Below are 6000 nucleotides of genomic sequence, written 5' to 3'. Positions count from 1 at the left end.
CAGGTCAACCCCATGAGTCTTCATTCATGAATCCTCCTCTGAAAGCCTGAGGCACAAAACATGTGGCTTTTCCCTTAGGACTTTTGGACATATTAGTCCCCATCCTGCCAAACAGACTGATCCCCACCAACATCTCCCTCATCCAAAAGAAGTTATATTGTCCCTATATGAACTTGGCTCTGTCTTTACTCCCCCAGCTGCTGACTTGGGCTAAGACTACCCCAGCCCTCAGCAGCACTCCAGGCCCCTTCCTGCTGAATGAAAGGTCATGGAACAATCCAGAAGAGCTGCATCCCTTACTGCATGTGAGTAAGCTCCAGGCACCATTCTAAGTGCACTCAAGCATTACCTCAAGCATTTTCTCCTCTCAACAACCATGTGAGACCAGCAGTACATTCTCCATTTTACAGGTGAGGAAACTGAGGCTCAGAAAATTTAACCAACTTGACAAAGTTACAGGGCTAGTAATTAACAGCTTGGGAATTCAAAGCCAGGCAGTCTAACTACATAATCGCGCTCATTCGTAGACATTAAACTGTAATAACTGAATGTCAGGCCCAGTCAAGCAATTGCAAATTATAGAATATCACTAGCAAAACTTAATTTTGTTCTTTTGCATTCATAGTTTCAGTCATAAGAACATTTTGTTCTTTTGCATTCATGTTTCATAAAAAGTCATTGAGGATTTTCAGATTTCAAATATATTCTATTTTTCTCCTCTTTTTAATATTTAAATCTAGATCTCTCAGATAATCTCTGTTGGCAAAAAGATCCATAGGCAGTGGCCTCGATGGAAGGTAATCCCCTGAAAACAAAACTGTTGGAGAAATCCTTTCATGTCTCTTTATTGCCCATTTTCACAAAGGAACACATGAGGGAAATTGTCATCTCTCTTACACATTGGCCCTACCAGCCAAAAATGTACCCAAGTGTTCCTCTGCAATGAAAACAGTGGTCTCCACAACTCTAGTGCCCAAGGTCTTAGGCCATGTGAAGTGACTGTGGGGCCTCTATAACATTTCAAGACTTTTAAGCTACTCTCAGTTAATTTTCAAGGGTTGAAGGATTTTATTAGGACTAACCTCCTCCAAAAACCAAGAAAGTGCCAGTTTTTAGGCATTTCAAGTCTTGAGGAAAAGGATAGAGGAAGAAGTCCTCAGATTCAAGAATTTTCTTATACTCAAACTATGACTAGGTGAAAAGTCAGGGTAGGGTTTGGGGGAAATAATGAATGAAGGCATAAGATTTGAAGGCACAGATACTACAGGGGGAGGAAGCACTGTATTTTATTACAGTGGTAACATAGGTGCTGCTTTAACATTTGAGTTAGTGAAGATCTCCACCCAGAAGCCTTTCTTCCCACCCTCTTTTTTCTATCCTTCTAGTCAGTTGGCGCGCCCACATGTCCTGTAGCACACTCAGTTCATCTCTCGCCTCGAACTTACTGCTCTTAGCTGTAACTCTCTGTTTTTTTTTTGTTCGTTTGTTAGTAATTTATTTATTTATTTATTATTATTATACTTTAAGTTTTAGGGTACATGTGCACAATGTGCAGGTTAGTTACATACGTATACATGTGCCATGCTGGTGCACTGCACCCACTAACTCGTCATCTAGCATTAGGTATATCTCCCAATGCTATCCCTCCCCACTCCCCCAACCCCACAACAGTCCCCAGAGTGTGATGTTCCCCTTCCTGTGTCCATGTGTTCTCATTGTTCAATTCCCACCTATGAGTGAGAATATGTGGTGTTTGGTTTTTTGTTCTTGCGATAGTTTACTGAGAATGATGAGTTCCAATTTCATGCATGTCCCTACAAAGGACATGGACTTATCATTTTTTGTGGCTGCATAGTATTCCATGGTGTATATGTGCCACAATTTCTTAATCCAGTCTATCATTGTTGGACATTTGGGTTGGTTCCAAGTCTTTGCTATTGTGAATAATGCCGCAATAAACATACGTGTGCATGTGTCTTTATAGCAGCATGATTTATAGTCCTTCGGGTATATACCCAGTAATGGGATGGCTGGGTCAAATGGTATTTCTAGTTCTAGATCCCTGAGGAATCGCCACACTGACTTCCACAATGGTTGAACTAGTTTACAGTCCCACCAACAGTGTAAAAGTGTTCCTATTTCTCCACATCCTCTCCAGCACCTGTTGTTTCCTGACTTTTTAATGATTGCCATTCTAACTGGTATGAGATGGCATCTCATTGCGGTTTTGATTTGCATTTCTCTGATGGCCAGTGATGGTGAGCATTTTTTCATGTGTTTTTTGGCTGCATAAATATCTTCTTTTGAGAAGTGTCTGTTCATGTCCTTCGTCCACTTTTTGATGGGGTTGTTTTTTTTCTCTTGTAAATTTGAGTTCATTGTAGATTCTGGATATTAGCCCTTTGTCAGATGAGTAGGTTGCAAAAATTTTCTCCCATTTTGTAGGCTGCCTGTTTACTCCGATGGTAGTTTCTTTTGCTGTGCAGAATCTCTTTAGTTTAATTAGATCCCATAAGCCAAAATCAATGCACAAAAATCACAAGCATTCTTATACACCAACAACAGACAAACAGAGAGCCAAATGATGAGTGAACTCCCATTCACAATTGCTTCAAAGAGAATAAAATACCTAGGAATCTAACTTACAAGGGACGTGAAGGACCTCTTCAAGGAGAACTACAAACCACTGCTCAAGGAAATAAAAGAGGATACAAACAAATGGAAGAACATTCCATGCTCATGGGTAGGAAGAATCAGTATCGTGAAAATGGCCATACTGCCCAAGGTAATTTACAGATTCAATGCCATCCCCATCAAGCTGCCAATGACTTTCTTCACAGAATTTGAAAAAACTACTTTAAAGTTCATATGGAACCAAAAAAGAGCCCACATTGCCAAGTCAATCCTAAGCCAAAAGAACAAAGCTGGAGGCATCACACTACCTGACTTCAAACTATACTACAAGGCTACAGTAACAAAAACAGCATGGTACTGGTACCAAAACAGAGATATAGATCAATGGAACAGAACAGAGCCCTCAGAAATAATACCGCATATCTACAACTATCTGATCTTTGACAAACCTGAGAAAAACAAGCAATGGGGAAAGGATTCCCTATTTAATAAATGGTGCTGGGAAAACTGGCTAGCCATATGTAGAAAGCTGAAACTGGATCCGTTCCTTACACCTTATACAAAAATCAATTCAAGATGGATTAAAGACTTAAATGTTAGAACTAAAACCATAAAAACCCTAGAAGAAAACCTAGGCATTACCATTCAGGACATAGGCATGAGCAAAGACTTCATGTCTAAAACACCAAAAGCAATGGCAACAAAAGCCAAAATTGAAAAATGGGATCTAATTAAACTAAGGAGCTTCTGTAACTCTCTGTTTATCTGCCTGCTTCACACACTAGAACTGAGAAATGACAACCCAAGACCTGAGGCTACACTTTTATTTTATACTCCTAGGTTCGGCACAGAGTTTAGTACTTGTTAGCAGTTCTTTTCTTTATTTTATTTAATTTATAGAGATGAGGTCTCACTGTGTTGCCCAGGCTGGTCTTGAGCTCCTGAGCTCAAGTGTTCCCCCCTCTTCAGCCTCCCAAAGCAATAGGATAACAGGTATGAGCTACTAAGCCTGACCTTATTAGCAGTTCTAATATACTCTAACTTATAGAGTGGATTTATACTTTGGCATCCTGGTCTTTTGAAAATTCTTGGTTACACATCCAAAAAATACTTTATATGTAAAGTATATATGTTGGATGTTCTGTGACTCTAATTTTTGCCATTTGTTCTTCTCAAACTTTTACATCTAGAGATAATGAAACTATATGGATATCAATGATCAGGGAGTGGAGGCTAAGAAGGAGCCAGATCCACTGGATATCTTGGTGTCATTTTTCTCATCATCGCACATAAAAGAAATACTATAGAGACATTGCAAAGAAGAGCTAATTTTAGCATCACACAGATTTGCTTCAAAGAACCGGCTCTTACTCTGATGTGAATAGCTGTGCTACTCTGGGTAAAATAGCAATTCTAGGGTTCACTTTCTTCATCTTGTCAGTGAAATAGGGATACAATAGTGAAAACTTCAGAGGGTTGTGAGAATTAATCTATGCAAGTATTTAATTGATGTAACTAACTTATAACTAACTTAAAAGAATATAACTAACTTGGCACATAGTATGACCCATAAAAGTTAGCTGCTCGATCATTCATTATAGTAACATTGCTGCATAGTACATGGCACTTTCACACACATTATTGTATTTGATTCTTGTAACCATCTCATGGGTTGAGCTGGGAAGGTCATGTTATCACCCTGGATATATGAGAAATTTTAAGTTCTAAAAGATTTACTGACTTGTTTAAGTTCACCCAGAAAAGAAGTGATGGTACAAAGATTGTGCTGAAATCTTCTGATTTTATTATTCCAGGCTGCTAGCCAGTGCCCTTACAGCTCTCACTGTGCTTTTCAAGTCAGAGCATACCAGGGAAGCAGCTATGGCAAAGAACAGCGGTTCAGTGGTGGAGGAGAGGAGGCTGCAGAAAAGTAAGAAGGAAGGTGGTACAGAGGGAGGGTGACATTTCTCTTTCATATTGCCCCTCGATTTCAAAGGAAGGTTGCAGGGGGAAGAAATGCAGATAAGGAATACTGCGCTTACTGATACCGGAATGAAGACCGAGTAACATCAATCCCAAAAGGATGCTCTCTTTTCATACGATCTGTTTTCCATTCAAAAATACATGGTTTGACCTTCTAATGCTTATTTGTTCCTTTACAATTTTTAATACTAAGTCGAGCATAGAACAGGATGGGTAGAGACAGTGCAAAAATGGAAGGAGTAGGTTGGAGAGTACACTTGCACATCACTCAGAATGCTCCCTGCTTGGGGCCTGAGAATCTGATCCCAACTCTATATCTAACAGATGGACAAAAGCTTCGAAATAATATCTGAATGGTGATGGAGGTGGGACACTATAGAAATTTCTGAAGCTTTCATGCAAACAAATATTGGAAGTAAAAGGATCATTATGAAAGGGCCAGATAACTTCCCTAGAGCAAGATTTGTAGCACTGGACATTCTGAAAGGTAAAAGCTCTGAACCTTGCGAATCTAGGCACCTTTGCATATAACTGAAACTGAGAGGTATGTCATATCCTACCCCCAGGCAGAAAGGGCTGGGGACAGATGAAAATGCTTAGCTACAACCTGTCTTTGAGATAATTGCATGTTCCAAACAACATCAAACAAAAAGACAGTCCTGACTTTATTGGCATGAAGTGCTATTAGGTTGTCAAGAATCCTGTGATCTCAAACTGCAAGAATAGGCAGAAAATGACTTTCTGTGCAGGGGATATTAAGGGATTGCAGAACATTTTTCTCAAAGTTGCATTATCGCTTTTTTTTCCCTTCAATCTTTTTGAGTCACATTCTGGAAGAAAATAAACCAGGTAAGATTTTCCCACAAGGCAGATGGTACAATTTAAAGAAAAAGGTGGGTTTTGTGGGGCTTATGAAAATTCCATCTGAACCTCCCCTGATCCATAAGTTTCTTAGAAGCAAAGAAATGTAGGCGTTATGCCATGATTATACCCAGCAGGTAAAAGAGAGGCACTGAAATTACATTTCTGTAGATCACCTACATTTCAATGAACTTCCCAGGGCATTTGGTTGTGGCAGGTTGTTTGCCACAGATTTAAGGAGAAAGTCAGACTAAATGACTGCAAAGTCAAACTACTCCCTCTAGAGACAGACAAAACCTTTCTATGCTTGTCATAGGGTTCTAAATTGAAAAGGACCTAGTATACATTTTAGCCTGGACCTATAAATATATGAATAGTGAGACCCCAAGGGATTAAGTGGTACAGCTCCTGTCACATAGCTACTTAGAGGCAATGTCATGACTAGAATTCAGGATTGCTGATTATTAGAATCAGACTTTTCCCAAGATCATGCTACTTGTCACTTTTAAAATATTTGCGTCT

Source organism: Pongo pygmaeus, chromosome 13, assembly GCF_028885625.2.
Source record: "Pongo pygmaeus isolate AG05252 chromosome 13, NHGRI_mPonPyg2-v2.0_pri, whole genome shotgun sequence".
In the NCBI taxonomy this organism is placed as follows: domain Eukaryota; kingdom Metazoa; phylum Chordata; class Mammalia; order Primates; family Hominidae; genus Pongo; species Pongo pygmaeus.
Note: the sequence above shows the minus strand (reverse complement) of the source record.